The sequence below is a fragment of the Amphiprion ocellaris genome, chromosome 20, assembly GCF_022539595.1.
Source record: "Amphiprion ocellaris isolate individual 3 ecotype Okinawa chromosome 20, ASM2253959v1, whole genome shotgun sequence".
Lineage (NCBI taxonomy): Eukaryota > Metazoa > Chordata > Actinopteri > Pomacentridae > Amphiprion > Amphiprion ocellaris.
In genome coordinates this window covers 24022463-24040578 of record NC_072785.1, presented here as the reverse complement: position 1 = coordinate 24040578, position 18116 = coordinate 24022463, and the positions used below count along the sequence as shown (strand labels likewise).

Genomic DNA, 18116 nt, shown 5'->3' with positions numbered 1-18116 from the left:
GGGGGGGAGAATGCTTGAGGTTTGTTCAAGCAACTGAATTTTGCAAATGTGCTTCCATGGTGGTGGAACTCTAATATTCTATCACACAATATTTGTATTGCTATCGAGGAAGAGTTTTGTCGATACATATAACGTGTTTTTATCATGCATGCCAAATTCCAACCATATTTGTCCAAACAAAATTCAAATGTACCCAAAGTAACAATACACATTCAGGAGCAAAATACTGATAGAAATAATTACATCTCACCGTCATATAAAGCTGTCAAATGGAAGCAGAGAAAGGGCTGGATTGTTGAGTCAGATAGTTCAAGTGATAATGCTGGTTTCAATCTTTCTCTGTTTTCTCCATTTGTTGGGTGCTCCAGAAATTGACTGCACATGCAGTATCAGATATCTCCTGTTTCCCATGGAAAAGAGCAACAATCTCGGAGGAAGAAAATTGTATGCAAATAAAGCTAAACACCAGGGAACAGAGTTTGGCCCTTACCAATTACAGTATGAATAATTAAAACAGCTGTTCATCTTGTTTAAAGCATCGTATTTCAATAAATAATTATATACAAGGTCAATAAAAACAGCTATTGCTGCAGAAGCACAATCAATGACAGTTAACAGAACCTCTAATATTGTATGTAACTATTTCCATGAGAAAATATTTATTTTGCAGAGAGTAGATCCTCTCTCCTGTTCTGCTTTTTCTCTGCCAAAGATTATAACAAAAGGCTAACAAAAGATTTCCAGCACATGCAGGAATTAGAGCTACAATTAGACAAACTGAATGGGAACATATAACTGTGCCAGAGGGAATGCCCTGATCAAATGGTAATTGATTGAATTGAGCCAATTAATTCCACCCTTGCTTGAGCATCGCTGCCGTTTCAAAACGGATAACACATGATAAACACAGAGGGGTTTAATTAGAACCTTTAGTATCGTCTCTATGAGCGATCTACGCCTACAACCGTTAACAAAAATATTTCAAGACAAGGCAACCCTAATCACCATAATTTCTGGCTATTTCTTTGGTAGTGTACAGAATGGGCTTTGCAGACATAAGCTGTATAACATCACCATGTTGGCAGTAGGAAACAGGGATTTGGCTAAGCTTGCCTGTTTGCAAGCAGTATAGCTTAATTCTGCCATAATACATCTCATTTAAAATTTAACTAAGCCGCTTGGCCCAAACACCAGGGGATGTTTATAACATTCATAGCCTGCCTGCCTTTTTGGGCTCAGTGCCTGGCAGCATCGCAGTTCCTTCCTTTATTAAAACACCACTCCAACATTCAACTTCTGTGGAATTTGGGGAATCAAAACACAATGTCAGACTAAGTGAATAGTTGAAAATAGCACAAACATAGAACTGAGATGATGCAGATGATGGGAGCTAAGCCAGTATGCTCCAGTTTTCAGCTGTTAATCACAGTAGTCTTAACATAGGTATACATTTTTATCTACTTAGACTCACGTTTGGAGCACTTCTGGGCAGTTTTTTTGTCCAAATTTCTTGGCCTAATTTATGTGTACTTTGACTTGAATTTGCCAGTAATGGATGGTTATTTAATAATTAGTAGTTGTAGTTAGCTATCCAGATAACTTTAGACCTCTGCAGAAACTTTAAAACCTCCTTAATCACAGGTTTTAACATTGAGTAATTCTGTTCTAAAGTATATGTCTGAATACATACTGCAGTACATATTTTGGTATATAAAACATATGTAACATATATAGACCCTTGAAACCTTTGCTGCCTTCAATATTGTAATCTTTTACACAAACTGACATTTAGTCAACACCCCCACACACTAACGCACACACTCAGTAAGATTAAAGACTAAGCATATGAACAGAAACAGCCCTTTCACTTAGTCCTTCCAACAAAGATTTTACAATAAACAGTGGGGCATTACAATGTAAGCACATGAGAATAGCACTGAGGAATCCACTGCCACGACTGCACACTCAAATAGGCACCACAGGGGAGAAATGAAACCATCACAGACTTTGCCAGATCTCGAAAGATATACAGAGGAAACTGAACACAGACTTCAGGACCAACTTGCAGCAGTGTGCAGTGCAGATATAAAAAGTGATAATCAATATTTCACAATAGGCATTCCTTCTTATGCGGTTATGTGAAGCCACACAGAGGGTAGCGGTTTGCTTTCCCTGATTCTTTCAGCTGATAACACAACACCCAAGCTAATGGTTTCCAAAACATACTATCATTTCCTCTCAGCTTCCCAGGGAAAACCTGAGGGAAACTTCAAAGCTGTGCCATACACGTGAGCTATTACAACCAAGATCTTCACTCACTGCCATCTACTTTCCCAGGAGGAACAGCCTGCTCCTCAGAAGCTTTTTCAGAGTAACAGGTTTCTCCACTGTCACTGAAGCAGGAAAAACATAGCCATCCATTATTCAAAGACCTGCCACATGTATTCAGGTGAGATGTAAAGGATATGCAGCTTGGAAGCACTTTGATGAGACTGATGAGCAGGAAGACAAATCAAAGCTGGCTTTAAAACTTGAACCTGAGGTCTGTTCTCCTCCAGCAATGATGTATGTACATAACACTTTCTAAAATGGAATTATGCAATACCATAGTTTCATCAGCTCTGATATCAGACATGAAAGCTGCTACTGGCATGTAAAGAGAATTATAGAAAAAGTGACAGCTGTTTCTAAAAAGAGGAGAGCTACAGTATTGTTGGACAGCCAGTCAAAGATCAGAGACAGGTAAGATACAAAGTCAGTTATTTCAGGAGTCACAATAAATATTCTTCCATTTACTAGTGACGACAAAAGTAATGCTTACTACCCACTAACATGTTTTATCCATTGCAAGGACAGCTGAACAGACAACACCAGTGGTACAAATAGAAAAATTCCAGAAAGCCACAAGATGCTATTTGAACCGTCAACAAAAGAGACATCACAAAATAACTGTCTGCTAGAGGAACTGGCTGATAGCCCCCTAAAATGGTTTTAAACTTCAAGCATAACTGTGGGAGGTCCTTGAACTCCAAATATTCTCTGCTGGACTCATTTACCATAAAATGACAGTGTTTACTTAAGCTTTCCGGAAGATTTTTATGTCTAGCACTTCAGTCTGATTTAGTGTTAGAAGGAGCATGAGCTCAAGGGGCCTGTCTTACAAATTGGTGCTATAATCCAGGAATGTTTGCATGTCCTGACCTCCATATACAACAGTGTTTCGTACTGGAAAGTTACTGAAACAATGTTTGCAGTAATTCATATTAGAGAGGTCGCTGCCAGCACTGAATAAGCTAAATGTGCTCTAAGTACTGACTATGCACCTAGCATCCATGTCTGAGTCAGTGTCTGCAATGTATAACTAACAGGTCACGCAGATAATAATGACAAAAAATATGGGGATTATTGCAATTTGGTACAATATATGAGTAATACACAGTTGGTTTTCAACTACTTGCAATAGGTCTGGGTAATAAAAAGATAGCAATATGCACCAGAGATAGACCACTTCATAGATAGAGTGTTAGATAGTTTCATTTAACATCATTAGATGCATATTGCAGTGGAAGCACATAATGAAAAGTTCAGTTGCATGAACCAACTACAAGCATATTTCCTCTCTGGCTCAGAAACCACCTACAAAACCTGGACAACAGACTATACTCCTTTTCCTGTCACTCTCACTGTTCTTGCAGGCCTTCCCAGGCATCCTAGTCTGTGGCCCCCAGTTCACACATGCAAACCTGCCCTGGTGGAGACCTGTCTAGATCTAAGAACTACTGAGAGATGCTGGTCTAATGAGAAGCATATCTAACAGACAGATGGTGGTAGTCAATCTATAGTTCCAATTGGAGAAAAGGCTAGTCTTCATAAAGTGTGTGACTATTATTATTTTTTTTCACTCTTGTTAAAGTTTGCAAAAGAGAAAAGTGATTAATATTTGAAGAGGGGTAGCAGTGGTGAAACAAAGCACATTGGCACTAGTCAGAACCTGTCATGTGTGGCATAAAGAAGCACTTTTCTGCTACAGTCATCTGAGCATTAACTTCAACTTGATTTTTTTTCCTTTCCGACAGTTAGCCACTATTGCCCCAGTTAAAATGTATCACAATGTTTATAAAATTACCAATGTAAAGTGTGGCGTGTAAAAGTCTTGTGAAATCAATTCAAGTTGAGTTTACTGAGGACACTGATTTATGCAACCAAATAACTCTTGAAACTAAAGGAAGTGGATCAGATACCCCCTAAAAGCTTTAGCTGAGGCATATCATGATGTTCTATGCATTCTATAAGATTTCTCTAAGACTTATATAAGCTGGAATGTAATTGGTCTGATGGGTATCACTTACTCCTACTTCCAGAATATTAGCGGTTGTTTAATGGGATCAGGTTTCCAACCTGGGTCCATACAGAGAAGAGGGTTGGATAAGTGATGCCATGCGTATAGTACAAAGAGATCATTGTTCCATTCGCATTTACAATTTTTAAAAAAGACAATTCAGTCTATATAACAGAATTCATAAAGCACTACGAGATAAAAGTCCTCACAGTAAATCATTTTTGAGAATCATTTTCATTTTTGAGAATGAAAATGATCTGATAGCGGCAATATTTCCTATACACCTTCTATACAAGGGGCAAAAGACGACTTTACAACTTGCAGAAGATTACAATAATCCACTGAGACTGAAAAAAGGAGGCTAATGGGTAAACCTAAGGCAAAACAAACAGAAATGCACTATAGATGCTCCATTTCACTTGGATTTCTTGGATGAATACATTATGCATGTTGACAGTGTTACATTAGGCACATTACTTATTCTCAGGAAAGCCAATGCAAGATAATGGGGGCAAATTCAAGTCTTAATTTTACATGGCAGTAAATATTAGACTTAAAATTGAGAATATTCTATACAAATGGATCACCGGGAAAGCAGCTCAGCTTACAGTTTGTTATGGTTGGATTTATGCAATCGTATCAGTTGACTTGTCATCTGAAATTCATAAGGGAGGAGGGTCTTAGCTGCTGTGGAGGGGAAGAGGAGCAGAAAGTGGGTCATAATCTCAAGATATAGTGTTCACTGCACTACAGGAGTGAGACCCTTGGCTTTTTTTCTATATAAACGCCCCATAGCTAGCCTTGTTGAAAGGTCAGGTACAATGCTGTTTTTATGATATGAAAGCTCACTTGCATGGGCAGACCTTGCTGTGACCCAACCAATACTACACAGCTGGATGGAAGCCAGGCTATAAACTCTTGTTCTGCTGACTACCAGTGCACTGAAGCAACCGTAGACTTGATGGGGAAGTTGTAGTGCACTGCCGGTCACTGGACAAACAAGCAAACAAGAACTGATGTAGCATAAGGTATATTCCCATTGCCCTCTGCACAGCAGGATTTCCACTATGAAAGTTAAAATGCAGTTGTTGATGTGAGAATTCTACTTAAATATCCTTTTCATGACTCTTTTCCCACTGGGTGAGCAAGTTCTTCTCTACATTACTGCTCACAAGGAATACATTTGGTACATTTTGGTAATCAGGCATTCTACCAACTATTACAGAGATGAATCGAGCTGTTGGCTAAGCAATACTTTTGCTTTGTTGAAAAGCAACAGAAAATATACAAAAGAGAAATTTGACCATGTTAAAAGATCTGCCTAATTGTTATCCTTTTTAAATAAAAATAACATTTTATTGCTTAAAATGCATACACATCAATACCTAAACCAAGTCCTATACAAAGTTCAGACAAGATAACAGCTCAATGGAAAAAGTGAGAAGAAATAAAGAGGCATATTTCGACAGGCAGAGTGACAGACTGTCAAAATATCCTTCACAGCTACTTAGAGAACATCCGTCAAAATCTGACAGGAAAATGACACGACACCTGTAACAAAACATCTGACATTAGCAGTTAGCTAGTTTGACAGCAAGTTGATAGTGTTAGAGTGGCAGGAATGAGGTTAAAGACAAACTAGTTAAGCTGTTTGTCAGTTATATCCACATTGCTCACTAACACCTCGGCTAGCGTAGCTTCAGTTTGCTATCTTAGCTGTCAGTATGTTGCTTGTTGTAGACAGAATCTGAAGGCTCCAGTACTCAACTCTGCACTCTACTAGCCTTAATCTCAACCCTAGACTGCAATTAAAAGAAATCTCAATTGGTAATCATATTGATTTATGTTAAATGCTAATGCTAGCATGTGTCTGGGCCACTCTGTCTGGATTCTCTGATGTCATGCTATTGCAGCAGGCTAGTTTGGTTTTACAGTAGACAAGGGATCAAGCACGTATCAGCTTGGTTAGTTGTAAGATACAGTACTTTTCAAATGATCAGTATTGTTATTTATTTAACTAACAAATAACTAAAGAATGTGCTGTTTAGGATCTGATACTGTTGCCCCACTCCATCTGCAGTCACCACATTGTGGTCTCCATAACACAGAAGAATAAATGTTGAAAAGTTATCAGCTGACCTCTACAATAGAGACACTGTACAGTTTCTGTTTCAGCATGAAATGATCCAAATCGTTGGGCGCTTTCTGTGGTTTTCCCTGGCATGTCTCTTTGCATTACTGTCTGTCTCCATTTAGTAGTCTCTGGCAAACACTGAAACTACATATGATTGCAACAAAGTCTAATGATTTTTAGTAATGAAGTTACTCAAAAAAACTTTTCGGTCCTATTATATATATATACCACACCATGTAAAACAGCATTTCCTTCATTTTAAATAGGTTTACACAAACATGACAGCAAATCAGAATAATTGTGTTAAGCTCTTAAGGCTACGGAAGCAAAAGCATAACATCCATTTTTTTGCCATTTTCTTCAATGCCAATTCTCTTTATTTTGATTTGTTTTTGGTTTATATATTTGCAATATTTAAATACTATCCAACAACCAGGGACCAGAAAAAGATCAACCCTGACACCCTGACTTAGATGGATAAATGTCATGTCATGGCATATTGCCTGAGCTGTAACAGTGACGTAAGTCTAATCCTTTGGCTCTAGAGGTCGAGTCAGTAATGGGCCAAAACATAAAACAGATGGATTGGAAGCCCGAAATTTTAATGTAGGCCAAAAATTCAAAGCCAACAAAAAAACAGAAGCCTCCTATTGACAATATCAGAAATATCTGCAGGACATGTACAGTAGCAGGGCCATTAAGAAATTCAATACACTAACTAATGCATACAAATTCAACCCATGTTGGAGTAATGACATGTTGACATGTTAAACTTTGATTTTTGTTGTTTGCACAGTCTAGTCTGCCAGTGTAGTTCCATTCAAATCAAATCAAATGAAGCATAGAGTTACACAGAGTTACTGCATGTTACATAAGCACCAGATAAAGTTGCGTTTCTAATTCAGTTTGTCTCTCTTCCTTGCTGTCCCTTTTTGAGACAAATCAAGTAGAACAACAGGGTCAAGTGTTCCCCAACTGAGCCAGAAGGAAAACAAATTTTGTTGCACTTTTGAATGCCCATAAGAGAAACGCTGCACAGAGTCTGGCATTAAAATTGAATGGAAAATAAAAAAATTGAGTCAAAAAATGGCTGTGCTTGTGTCCATGGTATTTTCTCAGTACTGTGCAGCTCAACTGAAACAAAACGATTCTCCTCAGTGATCTTCAAAGCAAACCTGTGCGGCTGTTTTTGGTTGGCAGCTTTGTCAGTTTAAATCGAGACTGTGGAGATGGTAACTGCACACAGAGCAGACAAACCACTAAACACACAAGGATTAAAGTTTAACTTTGTGGAAAAGAAAAAAACTTCTGCGTTGTTTGCTTTTCAATAAAAAATTTAGTTCCCAGCGTCTCACAGGTCATCAGAAAGGATGTAGCTACGGCAGCAATTCACAATCTTCTTGACAGACATGATTCAGGAAAACATATTTTGGTGTTATGGGATGTCAAGTGCTTGCGTGACCTGCAGAAGAAGCTTGAAAGGATTTCTAAAGCTGACAGTCAAACATCTGCAGAGATTTGAAGTGTATTGCTGCGTTTACTCTTCTTGTTTTTTTTTTTATCTTTTTGCATTTTGAATGAGTTGTGGGGAACTTCTCTGTGAGGAAAGATGGGAAAAAGCGCAAAATGAATTAGATTTAGCAGACAGTCCTCATAGATAGGACCACTGATTAGTTCCCTCCCTTTAATTTGTTCATTCTTACATCCTATGCAAGACCCAACACAGTTCAGATCTGGTTTTATATCAGCAACAGATGTGTCTGATAACTAATCTTGAACTTTTCTCTCCATTTTTCATGATTGTGATTACACTTTACCACAACATGGGGTCATTTAAATGTTTCTATTTGTGTGCCACGAGTTTTTAATTATCAGACAAATTCAATACTACGCTGAATAAAATCGATGCTCTCTTTAAGGATAATGTGGGACAGTATGGTTAGATGTGCCAGAGATAATTCCAAATTCAATACCTCAACATCTGCACACTGTATTAAAAGGCAGCGCTACACTAAAGATAAAAATAATTAATGTAAATATCAGTTCAGAAACTCGATGGTCGCCTACAGTAATCCTGCCTTTCATTCACTGTATTGCTATTAAAAGAGTCACGCAAAGTGTTTGAAAACATCTGTGCTAAATGCATCGAGTCATTGAGTCGCATTAATAATATGCTCCATGTGGAATTAGCACTAATGTACTGAGAAAGTCAAAGCATGCAAACAATCTATAAGCTGTATCTATACATGACCTATATTTCAAAAGAAATGCAGGGACAGCAGATCACAATATTTATAATGATTTGTGTAAATAAAGCAAAGCCCCTTTACTGGCACGGAAAAGTGTGTTTCACTGATCATCAATCCATGATGGATTACTGTAGTTAGCCTAAGGGTGTCTAGACATGCCAGTGTTTATTTATTTAATGCATGTTGGCAAAACATTTAAAACCTGGAAGCACACTCTATAGAGTAATTCAAGGGACCCATTTCTACAACTTAAAAAATGCATGCAGTCCTGATTTAGATAAGCCTTTTAAGTTGCAAACATTATTTTGATGAGTTGTGTTGATATAGCAATGTTGGTAATTGTATCAACTTAATATTGTGGGTAAATAAAACAAAATTTTCTACATTACTTCATTGAAAAACCAACCTAACCTAATGAAACTGCCGTAATAACTTGAGGTCAGGATTTCAAACCCCCTCCTCATCCTATTTACCACTGAAGTAACTTAATCTTTAAAAATCCAATAACTTAAAAAGTTGTGTTCATAATTGTGGTAATTAAAAACACAACACTTGAAAATTCCTTTCATATAATATGAGAACACTACTTGGAACATCCTAAATTTTATGAGTAATCAACTTAAAAAGTTGTGTTAACGCTACCAATTGTGGAATAAGTGGTATTTAAAAACATGTAATTTTGATAACTCGTAATTTGTTAGTTGAACATAATTTCATTAGAACTCAAAAAGATTGATGCAAATAGTTTCTTGTTTGCAGATGGAAACTGAGTCTCAATAGTCTAACCTATAAAAGTTAGAGGAATTATTGAGTCATGGCAGTTGGTATGATATATCTTGCTTACCAACATGACACTACTTCCTGATACATCCTCAATAACAATAATTTCACACTCCTTAATGAAAAATTAAAACAGTGTGGATGAGTTATTATATACATGAATGAATGAGTGGGTTTTATGAAATAAAAGGCCATTTACTCTGTTACAAAACATAGCATCCAATCACGCAGAATGAAGAACATGTTGCATAAATAAATAAAATAGGAAACATTTCACCACATTACAGTAATAGTGCCTTTCTCTAAAGGAAAAGCCATTTTCCCTTCCATCAACTAACTCGGTTTCTCTGCTTGACTGAAGGAAAACGCTTGGTAACTGTGCTAAAAAAGACCATCTTAGACATGTAGTAAAAATAACCCAGCAGAGAGCATGGTTACACCCTGGTAATGGAACGTGATCAAGGTCACGATACTGTACAAACCTCCAACAGCCTGGTAATGACGCAACACTCAAGAGACAGATGGGTGAAGGTCAGAAGGCAGATTTTACACACGCAATGCTCAAACTGATCAAGCCAATTGATCAATTTATTTTTGCTGTGACTACAACTTAAATCTAATTTATTATCAAAAATAGCAGTGTCACATATGTTTCACATGTTCCTCAGGAACTGAGAGGATGTGGTGGTAAGAAATAAATTGTTTATTATTATTAAGAATCTTTTAAAGGGTTTTTCATAGTTTAGAATGAGCCTTGAATCGGTGTGTACATTACTTGATCGAAATCTATGTATTTTCCTGCCCATTATTTCTGACCACTCAAGCATCAATGTCTCCTATGCTTGAGTAAACGAAACCCCAATTAATAAAACTGGTTTAGAAACAGAATTAAATTGTTGGTTTCATTCTCAATTCTGATTATTTTGGCCCCATTGATTTTCTCATTGGGCTAGCTAAAACCTCTTTCTGGGGTGGCTAAAGTTCCTTTATGCAGAAAAAGCACGTACTACAATAAAAAAGCATGAAAAACATCTTTGGCGTACCTGTACTCTTAGAAGGATGGAGAGGCCTCTAATATGATACTGAATCTGTTGTGTGTCAGTTTTTACCCAAAGCAGCCAGATGCATGTCATAAATGCCTCAACTAAGGGAAACTGCCTACATTTAATAAACAAATGATACACGCAAAGACATTTAAATACCACTTCTCTATCTCTACTACAGACACATTGCAGTGTATAACATTGCACTGCCAATTTAGAAAAAAACTAATATGCGTGAAATGATGAGTCTAACTTTAAATTAAACAAATTAAGCAACCACACCTGAATCATGTCAAAATGCAGACTTAAATCAAACTTTCTCCATCACTTCAGCTGCCTCTTACGTGTGTCCACCACAAAGCAAAAGAGGTTTTCTCTACCAAACAGTGATTTAAATTCCGAGGGCGCCACGTAGTTTCAAAAGCCTATTTAGAGGAGGTTGGAATACAATAGCTGAAGCAACAGAGAAATAAAGGCTCAAGACTGGGGAGTGTTTGAATAAGCAGGGGTGCTTTTATGCATACACAAACCAATTATACAAAATACTTTTCACTCAAAAGGAAAATAGAGTATAAAAACCCTTCTTCCTTAAGCTTACAAGTAAATGTGTGTGTGATGCACTTATCTTGGTTTCTGTGGACAAAGCTGCTCCAGATGCTCCTCTGAATAATTTCTACTTTAAAGCAACATGAAAGCAGAGAAACATTTAAAATGGAAATTAACTGGGTGGATGGATATATAAAGAACAAGTGACCCTGGACAACTGTAATCTTAAATTCACAAATATAGGTCAGTGATTTACATTATACATAGGAGAGTCTTCCCTGCATGTATAATAGGCATCTCTGATACCGCTCAGTACTGATGTAATGTAGAGTGGCTGAGTATGTGCTGCTACAATGACAGCTGTCTACGTATGCTTGTGTTTTCTATAAAGGCAGCATCTTCAGGAGGAGGTGAAAAAGACTAGTAGCAAAGCCAGACAAGAATTTACTGAATGGCAAACAATAAATGACAAGCATGAGCACGGCATGCTAAGCTTTTGAGTGCTCTGCGCAATACCATTCAACCCCCAACGCTCCCCTCGACACCATCAGAGCAATAATCCAGCAGCATTCCTGTAATCGCCAAGTGGTTTGACCTAATCTATACTGACATAACATGAATACAGTCCATAAGGCCTACCCTACAGTACACTACACAGCAAGCAGGAAGACAGTAGTTGCACATAGAGGACATGCTAATAGAGGATCACCGTGCAGCATGACCAGATTGTTTATTTATGCACTCAGCCTACAGCTATAGTGCTGCATGCCGTGGCTGTTTGCACACAATCAGATCATACAGCTGGATCGTAAAGCTATCTGAACAGAGAGAAAGTCACTCAATTCATAATCCCAGAATCTGGGTGAAAAGGGGAGATCTCAGCCAGCCTAGCATTCCCTTTTCTGGTCAGTTCAGGAGAAGCTTTTGTCAGATGAAAACATTCAGTCAGAGTAACAATTGCTTTCTTCACTGACTAATCCGAGATTATTCTCTACAGCTATCTGCTGACAATGGAGTGGTGTTACCTTATTTGATAGAAATCTATGTATTGTCATGTTCTGTCTGATCATCTGAAAAACAAAAATATCTATTAAAAGAGTAATTTCTATATTTATCCACTAGCAATGGATCAGTGTTACCTTATTTGACCAACCATTCATATCCATGCATTAATTTTCTACACTCGTCTTTTCCTATAGTAGGGCTGAGTAATACACAAAAACATTGTAATTATTTGGCCAGATGTTACAGATTAAAGATCGATTCACATCACAAGTGAAAGCAAAAAAATAAGAAATTCGCAATATATATTTTTTGCACACATGATTTCTGCTGCACCAACAAGCATGTTCACTTACATTTGGACAATCTGATTTGTATGTCAGAGCATCTCTGTAGCACCACAATGCTTCATTTAAAATGCTATATTGACAATTTTACTTTTAGAGACAATTCACAGCTTCTGCAATTTAGATAAAGCATTTATTCTAGTGTGATTTTTATAGTACTTTAATTAATAAACTTGTCGAGGGTCGTTTAAGGTGAGAGTCTATCTCTGCAGTCAGAGCTGAAGAAGCCTCTTGGATGAGAGGTGAAACGTCTTCAAGGAACTTTCTTAAAGTCCAGTTGGATTGATTTAAACAACTTTGGATAACCATGACCTGGATGAATGAGAACCTACACAGACATTGTCTATCTCTGACATTGGAGAGAGATGGGATATATCCTAATACGTACCAGTATTAGACAGAGAGACACTTATGCACACAGTCACACCTATGGCCAATTAAAATCCCCAATTAACCTACCATGCATGTCGTTAAATTGCGAGAGGAAGCCAATTCACCAGGGGAAAACCTACACAATGTCCATACAGACAGGTTGCAGCTAATCCACAGGTTCGAAGGCAAAATCTTCTTGCTGTGAGGCAACGGTGCTAACTACAACTATACCCTCCATTCACACTCACAGAGAGGAATTAATTGCTTTCAATTCATCTAACCGCCACTGTGACAGTGGCGGTTTGATATGGAAGTAAATTCATGCAGGCAGAGGGGGAAAATGCAAACTCTACTAAGAAAGGTCTCAGCAGACTATCAAATTCAAACCTCTTCTTGCAGTAAAACAACAGTGTTCACCGCTGCAGCAGCATGCCACCCAAGTAACAGATTGAGCTGTTGCTTTAAATGCAACATACATGAAGCATTGAAGTAAAGATAAAAGAACTTAAGTTACCAGCCGTTAAACCACAGCCACTTCTCCCATTCATTTACATGTACCAGTCCTTTCTGCCCCGCATTATGTTACACAAGAAACAGTAAATGTCGTTGCTGGTGTTTTAAAACCAACTTTGTTCAACAGTTCTATTCAGTCTCTGCTTTGTATTGACAAAAGCAGAGACAGCTGTCAGCTGCTGCAGACCTTGTATTTTGCCAGACTCTATTCAAACTGTCTTTTCTTCTGTCAAAAGGAGCCTGCTGGTTTAGCTTGTCCTCCAATGCTCTGGCAGAGCAACACAGGGAAATTTCTGAACGGTTAAGATTTGTTCTCCATTCTGGCTGTGTTTTTTCAGAGAAGGCACTGCAATGAGGCCTTCTGGAGAGTTGAAGCCCATTGTTAAGACAGCTATAAAAGGAATAGTTCCAAAAAAAGAGCTTGGGTGTGATGGAAAATGTTGCTGAAAAATGACAAAGCTAGTCATTTGTTGCACATCTAGAAAGATATGTTATGTTTGTATGTTTTAAACTATATATCTGTAGGAGAGAAGAGGATTCCATTAAAACCTAATCAAATTTCTAATGTCACACAGTGGAAGAGACAAATTCCAATTATTTGTCAGCAGATGCTCAGTCGAGAGAAAATCTGACATTTATTCTTATAGAATATATAAATGAAGTTGGTCAACATGAGCCTGCTGTGTGTTTTTACAGTATTTGTGTGCAATGACATTTTGTCGGTATCCACTGTAGCGTATAGCCATCATTTTTGCCAATATCAATGTGTGTTGTGTATTTAATATTTTTGTTGTTTCAGGTTGGATTTGTTTTTTATCCTACCTTTGTGTCAAATCTATTTTCTAAGAATCCAAATGCATTTTTTTAGTGAAGGACTTGTCATGTTGCTATAGGTCAAATACAGCTCAACCAGCTTTAATTTCATCATTTTTTTTCTCCTCTCAAAGTCACTAATAGGTCCTACAGGCCCGTGTGAACTAGTCATGCGTGCAGATTACTCATAAAAGCACATTTCTCTTTGGGAATTGATTGTGCTACCAAACCCAGACTGAGAGACTGAGGCATTGTGGGATTAAAGACTCACACCACTGCAATTCCTGAAGAGCAGACAGAATAGGGCCTGAGGACACACTGTGCAGTCCTCAGCTAAATTTAAATCAATCAGGACCGATATATGATGCATGAAGATGAAGTCCTAGTCATTTTGTTCCAATGTAATGTAATAACATGAGCAACTGGCAGTATAGGGTCATAGTAAGAAGATTCCAATTGGTAAAATATATTGTTACAGCTTCTGAAGTTCTTTTCCTGTTACTAGGTAAAAACCGGCCAACAAGAAAAAAAACAATGTCAGATCACTTAAATACTGACATTGTATTATTTTCATACTGATGAGTGGCTCAGCTTTGCACAAATTCAAGCACAGACGTATTGCTATAAGAGCCAGTCCTAGCCTGAAGCGGCTGGATGCTATTTCTGGTGAATAAATGGGCCGTACTGGCCTACATACCTGCGTTCTGCAACTATTTAATGGACTAAATCTGATGAACCTGAGAGGCCAAATCGCACACTGTTCACATAGTCAACCAATCTGTCCCGATTGTTTTAAATCACTCTTCACTGATGAGCTGCTCCCAAATCTCGATGACACTTGTGTTTGCGCCGTAAATGAATGAAATGATCGTGCACATCTTAACAATGGAAAGACAATCAAATGGGCCAAATTTAATGAGCCAAAATGGTTGGCCCAGTTCCTCCTGAAACACAGCAGGATGACATAATACTCCAAATGTTCACCACACAGTGGAACGCAAAGTTGAACATAAATCAGTTGTTTGTGACAGCCATTTGCACTTTGCAGAGGCTGCATCAGTAGAGCACAGTGCAATTACTATCCCATTCAACACTGTAAAATCTATTTCAGTAACATGGTGTATGACTGAAGCTCTGAGAATGAACTACAAACCTCAGTATGACCGTGCTGACTCCATAGGTGGTGGTGCTTTTAGGTATAAAATATTTTTTTTTTAAAACTTTGAATCTAACTGTTCCGGTATGGACTGTAGCCTGCAGAAAGGCTTGAAGAGAATCACAAAGTGCCTTTGCACTTAGTAGTTTGCAACCTCTGAATCTTTCATGACCTGTGCTTGTAGCAATGAAACTGGCCGGAACCATTCAGTATTACAGGCAGAATGCAACTATTTTAAAGCTTACGGCACCACAGACAGTTAAATCAACTTTTACAAGCGGATTTTCATTGTAAAAGCTAAATGAGAATACACCAAACATTGCACAGTCATCTTCTAAGACTGAATCATACAAAGCATTGTGTAAAGACACTCAAAATGCTCTCCATGATTTGTTGTGACATGACGACCAGCTCAATCAAAATGGAAAGCTGCACCTGGCGTGTTCGTCCCTCAGTGGTCATTCATTCATTCATTGATGATGAGCAGCATTTTAAATAGTATCTGCTGAGGAAAGGCAAATACAAGTATGACTGTACATTAAAAAAGCAACGTGCAAACTGCGCTTTAGGTCTCAAAGTGTAAAGATATTCTGGGGTGGTGCCCAACAGTGCTGCCCAGCAGGGATTCACTCTGACAGTCTGTTAGGATTCAGCTACAACAGATTTCAGTGTGCTCTGTATTAACTGATGGTAAACAGCATCAGTTTTCTGTCATATAATCAAATCCAGAATCCATCAATCGCACCTTCAACGGCCTGACAGATTGTTGAAAATAATCCAGATGTGTCACTCAGATTGTCCTGTGGCTGGCATCAGAGCATTCACTGAGTGGACTGAGTGGATTTAGTGGATGCCAAAGCAGAGCAACAATGCAATTACATTAACTTACCGAATGTAGTGAACACATACAGGACAGTGGTCAGGATCCCTAGAATTTAAATGGCATGCTGAGAGAATGTATCATCCAGAGTAAGCATCTGTCACCAAGGCAGACTGACCTATTGTCCTACTGACATTCGTCCTCAGGGGTCAGAGGATTTTTAACTCTCGCTCGGTGGTTATGTGTGAACAATACAGTAAAAAGCTTATATCCTCCACGGATCATAGCATCCTCTACCTGCTAAGCTGTTTATAAAGCTTAGCAGGAGATGTATAACAGTTGGGGTAGCTTAAATTTTTGGATATACAGAAAATTTTCATTTTTTTTCTTCACTGCGGCTCAAACAGAAAAAGTTTTTTTTAATTTTAATAATTGCTTTTTGGTGTTGTCCCCTCTTTCTGAACTGAGGGCTGCTCAAAGCATAAACAGATACAATAGAAGATACGTAATAACTACTGGGGTAGCAAAAAACAATCGATTACCAAACACCAGATTGTATTTAATGTGGTAAAGACCCCTAAAATCAAGTTGTTTTTTTTTACCTTGTTGACATATTTCTATGGCGTTTTTTATATGCTATCATGAGCAAAATGCAGTCAAGTATTTCCACCTTGAAACTGCAATGCACCGTTCTAAGGGTCTAATACACAACAAACCTGAGGAACAGATCTTGTCAGCTTGTGGTTTGGAGGTTTTCGTACCATTATTCTTCTCATTCTGCACAGTATATAGTAGTAGCTGTGTTTAAGTAGAGTTATAGGTAACCTGTTGTGCTCGAGCTGCAGCGAATGGGGAGGCGTGGATGGAGAGAGAAGGAAGAACTGAACAGATCTGCACATTTTACAACAAGCAAAAGGCTAGAGTTACATCTAAGAAATTTTAAGACATTTTTATCAATGCGTAACTCTGTAGAGTGATGTGCTTTTAGGAGTTTAGTAAATAGCTGCAGAGGGATTCACACTATGGAAGTGTGAATGGTGCTACAGTACGGTTTTGTCTTAAAGCCCTTGAAGCTAAATGCAACAACTACTACTCATTTTCTGATATTAATTTCTTTACTGTCTTACAGAGAGGTGTGTAGAATTAAATATCTACAGGCAAAATAAGACAGAGAACTCCAGCACACTATCATACTTCTTACGATAAACTGATTTAGGAAATACTGTCCTTAAACCGTCAAGTAAAACTGAAGGATAAACGTTGAACTTGCCAGACTGACTTCTTCAGGTGTGACCAAAGGCACATCCCACCATCAAAAAGACACAATCAACAACCTCCCATTAACAGCAACTACAATATAAACCCCAATATTGATCAAATTAACTCCAGAATCATCTCAATAAAGCACAATTCATCATGGAATACATCCTGGTTGATGGCACTCAAATAATGACTTGCTGCGTAACGTCATACTGTGATTTCAGTGAAAATCTAAGGACCAAAATGTTGTACTTTCAATGATGCTTACAGCAAGAAATAGAGGCAACACATGCGAGTTTCCTCTTCTCTGACATGGCATTTTGATAATTGTACAAAATACTACTGCAAGCAATAATTATTTTGTTAATCAATACGTTAATTATTGTCTCAGTTAATTTTTTAGATGCTAACCCGTTTCTCAAAGCCCACAATGATGTCCTTAAATGTCCTGTTTGAGGAGTAAAATCACCAGCAAATAGTAAGAAGCTGGAATAGGAGGATTCAGACCCCTTTCTGAAAAAAAAAATACTCTACCCAATTATGAGAGCAGTTTATGATTAATTTCATAGTTGACAATTATTTAATTGTTGCAGCTGCAGTATGAAAAACACATCTAAACACACAAATTTGTCAGTTCATATGGCACAAAAAACACTTCAAAATCATTCACTGACTCTGTGATGATGATTAAGCTGTATGTATTAAGAATTTGTGTGCATAAAACAAGTGGAGCACAGTGAAG

The 18116-nt window shown here is 37.9% G+C and overlaps 1 protein-coding gene across 4 annotated transcripts in view; it reads right to left on the bottom strand.

Annotated features, from left to right (window-relative positions):
• Window positions 1-18116, bottom strand: part of LOC111578560 (SAM and SH3 domain-containing protein 1-like) — a 57764-nt gene that overhangs the window by 38018 nt on the left and 1630 nt on the right. The window lies entirely within an intron of this gene.